General features: G+C 44.8%; 1 protein-coding gene across 6 annotated transcripts in view; it reads left to right on the top strand.

Moving 5' to 3' along the window:
* Positions 1-13,147, top strand: part of LOC140393873 (neuron navigator 1-like) — a 970,643-nt gene that overhangs the window by 395,192 nt on the left and 562,304 nt on the right. The window lies entirely within an intron of this gene.

Genomic DNA, 13,147 nt, shown 5'->3' on the forward strand with positions numbered 1-13,147 from the left:
CGAGGCAAGTTTTTTACGCAGAGGGTAGTGGGTGCCTGGAACTCGCTACCGGAGGAGATGGTGGAAGCAGGGATGATAGTGACATTTAAGGGGCATCTTGACAAATACATGAATAGGATGGGAATAGAGGGATACGGACCCAGGAAGTGTAGAAGATTGTAGTTTAGTCGGGCAGCATGGTCGGCACGGTCTTGGGGGCCGAAGGGCCTGTTCCTGTGCTGTACATTTCTTTGTTCTTTGTTTGTTTTAATCATTTTAGCTGTAATATTATATACTGGAATGGCCTCTGGAAATCTAGTAGACACATCCATTACAGTCAAAAGATATTGACTCCCAATTTTTGTTTTAGGAAGCGGTCCTACACAATCGATTAGGACCCTTGTAAAAGGTTCCTCAAATGCTGGAATGGGTATTAAGGGCGCTGCTTTTATCACTGCTTGAGGTTTCCCTATCACTTGACATGTGTGAAATGATTGACAAAATTTAACTACATCTTTATGTAGTCCAGACCAATAAAAAAGTTTCTGGATTTTAGCTTGAATTTTCCTTATTCCCAAATGACCTCCCACTGGCACCTCATGTGCAACCCGTAACACCTCCTTTCTATACCCTACCGGCAATACTACTTGATGAACTTCTGCCCACTTTTCATCTGCCTACATATATACAGGTCTCCATTTTCTCATCAAGGCATCATTTTTACGGGAATAACACTCTGGTATACTCTCAGATTCCTCTTCCGTATATGCTTTCTGATATATCCATTTCATTTCTACATCTTTCTGTTGTCACTCCGCCAATTTTCCTGAACTAAAAATATCCGCCTCATCCTCCACCTGTTCTTGTTCTTTTTCAACCATCTAATCAAAAATCGTTTCTGATAATTGCACTTCAACTTCATCTTCACGCTTTGATTTCTCCTCTTGTCTTAACCTGTGACTTTGCGACCTTGTTACTACACAATCCGGAAAAGTCCCAGGATATTCGTCCTTCAACACCTCAGATGACTGATTTTCCAATGGCTTATCAACCACAGTAGGCATCATTCCCACTTGCGATCCAGCTATATCATTACCCAAGATAAACTGTATTCCTGGACAAGATAGTTTATCTATTACGCCTACTATCACTTCACCACTCTTCACTGGACTTTCCAACCTTACCTTATATAATGGAACGCTCCTCCTCTCACCCTGAATTCCACATATCACCACCTTTTCTGACAACATTCTTCCCAAACTACATAATTTATCATCTCTTCCCATTAAAGACTGATTAGCCCCTGTATCTCTTAAAATTGTGACTTCTTTATCTGCTCCTCCTGATACACATGAGTATACTTTATCCACACAAGTAAATTCTTTAAATACATCTGGCACCTTCTTAACAATTATTTGTTGAACAGGCTGTACAATCATTTGCACCTTCTTCGCTTCCCTTGGGCCTTCCTTTACCACTCTAACAAACCCCACTGTCTTATCCTGTTTTACCACATCAGCCTTCCCAGTGCTTTTCTTCAACCACCAATACTGACTTTACATGGCCTAGTTTATTACAGTGAAAACATTTGAAACTTTTCATTTATTTTCCACCCTCCTGGATTTCTTTTTTATTCTGAGGTACACTCTCTTTATTGTCTCCCATCAGATCACCTTTACCTTTGCCACTTGAGTATTTCTCATGTCCCTAGTTTCTATCCGTCACCGGCTGAAACTGATGTCGGAAACCAATCTTTGATTTATGAACTAATTCATAATCATCTGCCATTTCCGCTGCTAATCTCGCAGTTTTAACCCACTGTTCTTCCACATGAATTCTCACTACATCAGTAATTGAATTTTTAAACTCCTCCAAAACTTTAATTTCTCTGAGAGCTTCATACGTTTGGTCTATTTTCAAAGCCCTTATCCACCTATCAAAATTACTCTCTTTGAGCCTTTCAAACTCCATGTATGTTTGACCAAATTCTTTCCTTAAATTTCTAAACCTTTGTCTGCAAAGCTTCAGGCACTAGCTCATATGCACTTAAGATGGATTTCTTCACCTCCTCATACGTTCCAGATACCTCCTCCCGTAGTGATGCAAACACTTCACTAGCTCTACCTACCAGCTTTGTTTGAATCGGTAACACCCACATGTCCTGTGGCCATTTCATTTGTTTAGCTACCTTCTCAAATGAAATGAAAAAGGTTTCCACTTCCTTCTCGTCAAACCTTGGCAATGCTTGGACATATTTAAATAGATTCCCACCAAGCCTTCGACTATGACGCTCTTTCTCACTATCCTCATCACTATCATCCAACTGTACGTTTCCCTTTACGTCTGCCAATTTTAACTGATTGTCATGTTTCATGGACATTTTCTGAACTTCAAACTCCCTCTCTTTATCTTTTTCCCTGATCTGTATCTCCCTTTCTTTTTCTTTTGTTCTGCTAGGGCTATTCTTTCTTTTCTCCTTTCTTCCCTCTCAGTTTCTTTTCCTCTCTCTCTCTTTGTCTTTCTTTTTCCTCTCTCTCTCTTTCTCCTTCTTTTTCCTCTCTCTCACTCTCGTATTCAAGCTGCTTTAAATCTTTCTCATGTTTCATTTGTTTAATTTGCAACTGAATTTTTGCCATTTCCAATGAGTCAAACTCTATCTCAGGCAACTTTAAATGCTTAACCACCACCATAATTCCCTCATCTTTTCGCATTTTTTCAGGTAATGTTAACTGCAATGTTCTTGCCAAATCTAACTGTCTGCTTTTCGTTTCTGTCCGTAAAGTACTACGGGTGACATTCTCCACCCCCAAAAACTTCTGAGCCTCTGAAAGAGCCATTGTTCACAACACTCTCCCCACTTAAACTAAAATACCACACCGGAAAAGCAACAATCTTTCACTTTTTTTAAGTTCACAAAAGCCAATGCAATAGATAGACTTTTATCCCCCTCGAGCTGCCAATTGTTATGGGGGAGGCGTTTTCAGAACCCCAAAATGTATCATGGAGTTCAACCAACCTCTCCCTTTAATGTATTTGTTGCTTTTCCTAGCACACAGCTTTTTCCCGAGGTGTGGGATTACAATTGTGTACACGAGGGCTTTTAAACACAAAACACTTTTTATTCCATGAACTCAACTTGACATCTTAAATGAACATTGGATCTCTTAACACCCCTTACTTCAAAGATAACTCAGATAATATTGCAACAGTGGGCCCCGAGCGCAGGCCAGACCCCATCGATGGCCCCCCTGGGGACGCAGACCCCTCCCCCCCCCCCCCCCACATGCTGCCCCCGACCTTCGCGCAGAGTTCCCGCCGGCAGCGACCAGGTGTGGACGGCTCCGGCGGGGCTCTGCTTTTTCCGAGCGGCCACTCAGCCCATCTGGACCAGAGAATCGGCAGCCCCGCCGCGTACAGCGGCCCTCGCGACCAGCGCCGCACCAAACGTGCCGGTGCAAATGGCGCCGATTCTCCACACCGCGGAGAATCGCGCACCGGCGTTGGGGTGGCGTGGCGCGGTTGCGCCGATTCTCCGGCCCATCACAGGGCTGGGGGAATCACGCCCACGATGTCCACCAATTAAACTTATGTTCAAGATGGCACTGGTTATTTTTTTTTTTCTGACAATAAATAACGAATAATCTCACTGTGAAAACTGAAAGTCCAGCAAAAATGTGTTTCTGGTTTGTGCTAAAATTAACCCCCTTTTCAAAGAAGAGTAATGGCCCAAACGTTCCTTGAGGCAAATCCTCGGTGGCAGTCATTGTAATTTTGCAGCAGATAACATAATGCTAAATTGACATTTGATTCACAAATGGCTTCTGCGTCAGTCAGCTTTGCTGCACGGAGATTAAAATAGTCTCAAACTGACCGCATCTGGAGATGGCTTGGAGCCTGAAATAGTAACATTCAAATTGTACCTAAACGTTGTGCTGTACGTTACGTTAAAACTCAACGTATTTTAAGTAAGACATTACAGTTCAACGGTGTTATTACTTTCATTCAGTATAATTATTTTGAAAATTTCTGTCACAGAAGAATAAAACTGTGAATGTTAATTACTAGCTGCCCCAGACATCCCAAATTAAAAGGATGTGATGAACTAGTTTACTTATATGTTATGAAAGAAAATGATTATACATTAGATAGGAAAAACTTGAGGCTTGATGACGTATCTGTGTGTTCATGTGACATTATGCTCTTGACTGAAACACTGAAATCGGTGTTTTGTTCAGAGTATCACTATTATATTAAAGGCTTCAATTTTGATTGCTAGTGTGAGAGGGAACTTAAGGGGAAAAGGGACACTCTATATTTAAATATTTTCTACTCTTCACCATGTTAAAAATTATATTTTTCATGAGGGCTAACCCCCTAACGAAACTTATGGTTTGAAGCTGCTTATAACTTTTTATTAATCAGGACCCAGATTTTGCATTCATAGCAATGGGGATGCTAACTAAGTATGCAGTAAACCGGACAGCAACTTCACATATGCTCACTTGAACCCAGATATCTGGAAGTTGCAGTCAGAGGTACCTTACTCCTCCACAGGGCTGTGCTGTAGCAGCCCTTGCTTATAAACTCAGCATGTAATGGAGTTGAATTGGGGGCTTGCCCACTCATTCCCCACTAGTAAAACCTTAAGAAGTTACTGCAGCATTCAAGGATCAGTGGATTTTTAACAGCATGATAAATGATAATTACTACCATGCAATCTCTCTGACCATGGAAATTAAATTTTTCAAGTGTTGAGTCTTAATCCTTCAGAAGTTTGTGTTAGGGATTTAAAACAAAGGTTTTTTTTAAATGTTTTTCTTTTTCTGTCCATTTAATTTATCTCTCTAATTTAGTTCCATTTGTCTTTACAACGCTTTATTTAACTTTCTGTGCATGATTGTAGATTAATTTATCCTTCACTGCTTGAGACATCTCGATTTAGACACCGCAGCCTCAATCTTAACTTGGTGGCAAACTTATCTTGAGGAGTGACATAATGGCATTGGAGGCAGTTCAGAGGAAGTTCATTAGATTGATTCCAGAGATGAGGGGCTGGATTCTCAGCCCCGCCGCGCCACATTTCTGCCCCGACCACGGCGGGATTCTCCATTACGCCGGCCGGTCAATGGGGTTTCCCATTGTGGGCAATTCCCCGGAAACCCCCGGGCGCTGGCAAGACGGGGAATCCCGCCCGAGGGGTTTGCCTTATGATGGGAACTGGAGCAGTTTAGGCCTATACTATTTAGAATTTAGAAGAATGAGGGATGAGGGGAGATCAAATTGAGGTGTATAAGATGATAAAAAGGTATGGGGCGTCATCTCCCCAAAAGGGAACAAAGTCCTTGAGTGAGCGCGTTTAGCCGCGTATTTCGTGGCACTTGCAGTGCCGAGAAACACATGGCTATTCAACGCGACTCGCTTTGAAAAGGGGCCTTGGGGCCTGAATGGGGGACATGCAGCCAAGGCCGCACACAGCCCCGTTTTTTACAATGGGGAGCTCTGCTCGCCGGAACTCCCCATTGTAATGAGAGACCAGAACGCCTAGCTCCAAGGCGCCGAAAAGAATGTCCAACCTCCCCCAGCCTAAATGCAACATGAGGGTCCCCTGGCCCGATCGCATACGTGCAAAAAATGCCAGCTTAGCACCTTGGCAGTGCTAGGCTGGCACATTGGCAGTGTCAGACTGGCACCCTGGAAGTGACACCTTGGCAGATGCCAGGTTGGCACTGCCAGCACACCCAGGTGACACCAGCAGTGCCAGGGCACCATACTGCCCAAAGGACATGCAGTTGGGGCCCTGGAGACCCTTACGAGTGGCATTCCACCTGGTCCCCATTTGTGGGGACCAGTACCAAACGGCATTCATCCGAGGTCTTCAAGGCAAAGGGATTGAATCCCAAAGCCTCAGGTACTTTGGGAATCTGCACATTAGAGTAAGGCTTACTATCTCACTCTAAGATGCAGATTTTCGAAAATGTGATCCTGCCCCTTACAACGTCTCGCGAGATTGCATTGAACCTCGTGAGGTGTTGTGAGCCGGGCAGATCCCAGGAGCAAAGTCTCCCGACTTTCTCCGGCTGTGCTGCGCCGCATGCTTTTCTGTTGCCGCCTGGCCAGAGGATCGCGCCCATGGATCAAGTAGACGTAGAGCAGATGCTTCCTCTTGTAGGGTATTCTAGCACGAGAGGTCATAGTCTCAGGATAAGGGAGGGATAGCAAATTTAAAACAGATGAGTGGAAACTACTTCACCTAAAGTATTATGAATCTGTGGAACTCGCTACCCCAGAGTGCGGCGGATGCTGGGACAGTGAGTAAATTTAAGGAGGAGTTAGACAGATTTTTAATTAGTAATGGGTTGAAGGGTTACGGAGAACAGGCAGGGTGGTGGAGTTGAGGCTATGATGAGGTCAGCCATAATCGTACTGAACAGTGAAGCAGGCTCGAAAGGCTAAATTGCCTCCTCCTGCTCCTAGTTCTTGTGTTCTAAGAAATAACTATTCTGTCTAATTCCACCTTCCAGCTCTTGGCGTGGAGCCGTGTAGGTAACAGCACCTCAAACACATATCTGGTGTTCTTGATTAATAAGGGGATTTCTTGATTCATAAGGGGATCAGGGGTTATGGGGAGTATGCAGGCGAATGGCAATGGGGAATTAACCATGATCGAATGGCCGAATGGCAAAAGACTCGATGAGCCAAATGACCTAATTCTGCTCCTATATCTTATGGCACTTTCAGTCCAAGATGAGGAGTTATGGGTGGGAAACCCAGGGGGATGGGTTTCTTGAATTATGTTGCTCAAGCTGTCTGTCTGCCAGGCGGGAAAGCCTACTGCAGAAAGTTACAGCAGAGAAGCAGTTTGGGAGAGAGTGCTGTTTGGTATTCAGTGTAGTGATTCCTGTTGGAAGAAATCATGGGGCTTGATAGTCATGGAGGATCCAATTTTCACAGTAGCATAACAGATGATGTGACCGTCGCATTTATTGCTCATCCCAAATTGCTCTTTGACGGAGTGGTTGGCTGGGCCACTTCAGAGGACATTTAAGCGTCAACCACATCGAGTCACATATAGGCTAGACCAGGTAAGGAAGGATTTCCTTCGCCAAAGGGCATTGGTGAACCAGATAGGTTACCGATGGTCTCCGTTACTCTTTTAATTCCAGATTTTTATTGAGTTCAAATTTTGCCAACTGCTGTGGTAGGATTCAAACCCACGTACCCAGAGCACTATCCTGGGTCTTTGGATTCCCAGCACAGTGACATGAGCACAACATCACCATCTCCCCACTGTATGTTGGTAGGAGAGAGCAGAGCACAATTGATCACAAAGCAGGGATGGAGTGCTTACAGGATTAGCATTCCGGCTCAGCATGAACATTCCTGTTCCTCCTGCTTCACAAGGTCTCTATTCAGACATTTCTCATTAATCTCTCAGTTGAACCAAACCCATCCACTTTGGACAGTAAAATTGCCCCTTGTGTGTGCCAGTGATCTGGGGCTGGATTCTTCCAAAATGGGACTATGTCCCCACGCCGGCATAAAAACGCTGGTGTTGTACTCCAGTGATTCCTGCAAAAAAGATCAGCTAATTCAACGCCCTGCAGGGGGCTAGCAGGGACCCGGAATAATTCATGCAGCTTTAGCTGCGGATACGGATCCCCGCACTTCCGGTTTTGAGTCCCCGCATGCGCATGGCAGCGTCCTCCAGCAGCTGCGGCGAGTGCCATGGCGGACTCGGGTCGCGGAGGCAGACACAAATATGAGAACCCCCCCCCCAATCGGCCACGCACCCGAGGATCTGACCGCCCGGATATTAACCCCGGCCGCCTATAAGGTCCTCCCCCCCCCCCCCCGTGTCTGATCCCCCCCCCCCCAAATCAGGGCACCCGCGGACTGAGTCCGCAGCCACCACGCCAGTATCCCGACCGGCAATAGGTGGTTAGTTCCACGCCACCGGGAACTCGGCCAGTCGGGAGCGGAGGATCGCTGGGCGGGTCTCTGTCAATGGGCCCCCAGCCGCGTACTCCGCAATCACGCCGATTCTCGGGTCCCGGAGAATCGCCGGACCGGCGCCGGGCCCGAATTGAGCGCAAAATTGGATTCTCCGCCCCGAACGCGATTTTGGCACGTGGCTGCGGAGAATCCGGCCCTTGATTCATCTTCATGCGCACTTGCTGATTGATTTTTGAAGCAAATCAGGAATTGAAAAATATTCTCAGCGACGATGCAATGAAACTATCACCGATTGTTGCAAAAATTAATCTGATTCACTCGTGTCCTTCAGGGAAGGAAGTCTGCTGTCCTTACCTGGTCTGGCCAACATGGGACTCCAGACCCACAGACCTTCGACTGCCCTCCGAAATGGCTGAGCAAGCCACTCAGTTCAAGCGCAATTAAGGGTGGGCAACAAATGGAGGCCTGGCCAACTATGCCCACATCCCATGAAAGAATTTTTAAAAACACGGCAGTCCACTGTTTGGGAAAACATACACATGCCACGGAACAAGAGCAATACATGTTGAAATGTGATGGAAATTTGTGGATCCTGAAGTTGAATTTTTTTCTACTTTCTTGTGATTTTTATGTTCGCCAAGGTACAAGGATGTTACTGCTGATGGGCAGGAATTGGTCTACGTCCCTGGCAGAAGAGAGGATTTTATGAGAGGTCTTTAAATTTTGGCAGGTTTTGATTGGGTTCATAAAAAAATATAATTTCCTTTAGTCTGAAATTCAGTCACCATGTTGTTAATTTAAATTTGTCACTGAGTGAGTGAGGAGAGGGGAAATATATTTCTGCAGGGTTGCCAAGGATTGAATGCTCTGCCATGGGGAGTAAGTTGAGGCAGACACTACTGTATCTACTCAGAGAAGAGAAGTGTTTGAAGCATGACTAATAGGAGAAAGCAAGGCCGTTGGATGAGGTTTAGATTTTTCAGTCACAGACGTGAGGGGCCGGATGGGTTCCTGCTGTACTGTAAGCATCTGAAAATCGAAGGATTTCAGGAAACAACTGATTCTTTGTGATTAGCCACCTGGTGGCAGGTTTATACTACGAGCATGATGGAAAATTTGCTTTGTTCAACTGATTAGTAATTCACCGAACCGTTCGGTTTCTAACTTGCAGTCAGACAAATCAACCAAGCAAATGAAGAAGGTGCAACAAATCTCTCGAAACAGTTCTTTCACCTGACTCCATTGATGGATGGTACAGGAGTAGACCACTGTATATGTCACATTATCCATTTGAAATGTGGACAACAGGAATGAAGAAATGATGTAAAGTGTAATGAGCTTAATGGTTTCCAGTTTCCTATGGGTGATTGAGAAATCCGGAGAGGAAGTGCTGACGCTCTGGCTGAAGAGTGGAGGCAGATGATCAAGGGCAATAAAAGGCACACAACACAGAAAATGATCAAGACAAAATGCAGATGACTCAACGGAGAGCATGTTGGTCAGGGTACCACATGAGCTGGTCTCATTTCAGCATACTGTACTCACTTAAAATGCCAGATGTTTGCTTTTTTACACAAATAGTCATTTAGACCCTGTGTGGATCAAGTTTTCAGTGAGAATCAATGGTGATTCAAAGTTCCCAACCAGGTACAGGTTACACTCAAGCAAAAACTGAAAAATGCTGGACGATCTCAGCAGGTCTCAGCATCTGTGGAGAGATAGCGGAGCTACCGTTTCAAGTCTGGGTTACTCTTTGTCAAAAAGCTTTGATAAAGAGTCATCCAGACTGACTCTGTTCTCTCGCCACAGATGCTGTCAGACCAGCTGAGATTGTCCAGCATTCTCTGTTTTTTCCCCAGATTTTTTTCAGGCTCAGCTTCATTATAATGATCTAACAGAATACAGATATAGATACAAGTGAATTAAGCTGTCCTTACTTTCAATGCACACCCAGTTTGGAGGAAACCTTTGAAAGGGTCCAGAATTAAGCCTGAAATTTGACAACCCAACAATTAGGTGAATTTTTAACGAATTAAAAGAAACGAGTTTTCCATCATGTTCCTAATATAATGACCAGGTTGAGTCAGAAATACAATGGCTGTGAATGAGAGGTAAGGTCGAATAGTGGTTATTAATTTATACTATTTATGGACTAATTATCTGGCGACACAAGTTCGAATCCCACAGCCAGAGAATTTCAATTCAGGTCATTACATAAAAATATGAAATTAAAAAGCCAGCCTCTGTAATGCTGACCACAAAATTTACTGGCTTTTTGTTGTAAAATTTTATCTAGTTCACTCATGTCCTTTAGGAAAGGTAACATTCCATCCTCATCCAGTTTGGCCTATGTGTAATCTAGACCGATGGCAAACGGTCTTAAGTTCCCTCTGAAATGGCTGTGCAAGCCGCTCAATTGTACAAAACTGCCACTTAAAAACAGACTTCAGCAGTTCACAAAAATATGACTCACCTTCACCTTACTGAGGTTTTTTATGGATAGGCAATGATAGGGGGTCTCTGATGGCCGGGGACGGGATGGTCTGATGGGGGATCCGATAGGGGTCTCTGATGGGGGGTCTGATAGGGGTCTCTGATGGGGGCTCTGATAGGGGGTCTGATGGGGTGTCTGACAGGGGTATTTGATGGGGGGTGTCGGAGGAGGGTCTTTGAGTGGGGGTCTGGTGGTGGCTTTGATGGGGGGGGGGGGGAAATTTGAATTGTGGAGGAAAGGGGGCCCTCCAATGGACTTTGGGGGCACCTAGGTTACATACTGACCCCTTTGACCCACCACGAGATCCACCGCATCAGCACCACATTTAAAAATACTTGCACCAATCCACACCATGTGAATCCCAGACGAGAGGGGCGGAGTGTCCCAGAGGCATGGCGAATCAGGTGTTTAGCCTGTTATTTGGGTTCAAATGATCCATTTGCATCCTGCTGCTGATGCGGGGAGTATAGCTCTTTGCCGCCTGTGGCGGGGACCCATTGCCTGACATGTGATTCTCTGTCGCATCAGAAACTCCGCTCCTGGTGGCAGAGACTCTACCCCAGAGTTTACCAACAGCATTGCCTGTAGCATTATCTGTAAGTCCAGATCCACAACTACCACATTGAAGAGCCACAATAATAATGACAGACTCTGCAACTTATATTCAACAGAACATCCTCATTTAAATGGAATGGAAGGAGAGAGAGACCTGGGGGTATTTGTGCAAAATCCTTGAAGGTGGCAGGGTAAAGCTGTTAATATAGAATATGGAATCCTGTTTTTTTAATAAATTGGGCATCAAGTACAAAAGCCAGGAAACTGCTAAATCTATATAATTCACTCGTTCGGTCCCAGCTGAAATACTGTGTTCAAGTCTGGAATCACATTTTAGAAAGGATGTGAAAGCTTTGGAGATGGTGCAGAAGGATTTATAGAATACATCCAGGGTTGAGGGATTACAGTTATCTGGACAGACTGAATAATCTCAGAGTTTTCTCCTCAGTGCAAAGAATGCTAAGAGGAAGTCTGAGAGAGATGTTTAAGCTCATAAAGGGTTAAATATAGGAAACAGTGGCTGAAGGGTCTCAGGCAAAGACTTAAGGTGATTGGAAAAGAGCCAAAACGACATGAAGAAAACTTGCCTTACGTGGTGATTGGTTATGATTTAGAATGTACGGCCTGATCGGGTGGTGGTTACAGGTTCAAATGTAGTTTTCAAAAAATGAATTAGATAAATACTTGGGAGGAGAAAAAATTACTGGGATACGGGGAAGGAGTGAGTGCGGACATGATAACCAGGATTTGATGGAGACAGCCAGAGTGGGCATGATGGCAGTGAGAATCGGGCAGGAGTACCTGCTTCCGATTCCCGACTGTGATGAACGGTTACTGCCTTGTCATCATGTAAGGTGATGTCCCCTTTAAGACCGGGCTTGGAACCCTGGGGACTCCGCCTCTGGCTCCGCCCATCTGTGAGCCATATATAAGGGGCTGCCTTGTGGGTTGTGCAGCAGTTAGCACATGTCTCAGCTCTAGCATAGTTCTTAGTCTATTAAAGCCTTCTTTACTGTTTACACTCTAAGCGTCATTATTGAAGGTACCTCACCGACATTGGGACCGCTGTCACAGGCATTCAATGCCTGATTGAAGGACCTTGCATTGGGAGAGATGGGTGGCGCTGCCAACAACAGCATACTGCTGACCTCTAATTGGCTAGAAGCTCTCCGGCGGGGGGGGGGGGGGCGGTGATATTTCCATCTTAATCGGACAGGAGGTCAGACGCTGGCCAGTTCTTGCTTACATGTTGCAATTGTGTTGGGTCTCCTGGAGTCAAGTAACATGGGCTTTTCACCTGTTCAGCCATCAGTGGGTGGGTTGGAACACTGCACTGGAACTAAATTACCAAATGGGTCAGATGCCCTCCTTCTGTGTTATTCTATGATTTTCTGATTTGTACCTTTCACAATTCTGAATGTCAGGGAGTTCTATAAACCTAGAGTGTCCACTGTTACTCGTTCAATAGTTGAAGGAAGGGATGGGGAATGTGACAATGGAGTCCTGGGTTTATAGATAGTGTTGTAATGTTGGATTTGCCTACCCTGCCAGATTTAGCCAGGCTCATGTTTTATAAAACTCCTTCTTGGAGGTTCCATAAACACAAGAATCCACTGACCCCGCAAGAAATTGCTGCAGCAAAGTTCCTTCCCTATTTTTCAGAGATGTACCCCGTTAAGTTGGCAAAACACAGGTATGTTCACTCACCTGACCCCAGGATTTTCAATTTGATTAGTGTCTTCCATGGTGTATAAATAGATGTTTTATTCCATCCTATAGCTACTATTGAAAGCTGTTGGTCATAGTCTGTTAGGTCCTATTAAGATATTCATAATCATAGGTAGTTCAACAGTACGTACTTATTCATTGTTGGGAACTACACACAAAGGTACAGGAAAGATCCAAGTTTGGATATATCTCCATGCTTGCTTCTGCACACTGCTCTGTCCAGCACTACACTGACCCTGAGATGTGGGCCATATGTTCTCGTTCATCACTGTGTGGGTGGTACTATATTATACTACATTAACCCTTTATGTACCAGACCCTTGTATGACATCTACCTCCCTTGTGCGAATGACTTTCCAAGAATTTCAAGGGTCTGAGAATGACCTGTGAAAGAGATGCTCCAGTCTTTTAGATTCTACATGCGCTTTGCAGACATTT

The sequence above is a fragment of the Scyliorhinus torazame genome, chromosome 17, assembly GCF_047496885.1.
Source record: "Scyliorhinus torazame isolate Kashiwa2021f chromosome 17, sScyTor2.1, whole genome shotgun sequence".
NCBI lineage: Eukaryota > Metazoa > Chordata > Chondrichthyes > Carcharhiniformes > Scyliorhinidae > Scyliorhinus > Scyliorhinus torazame.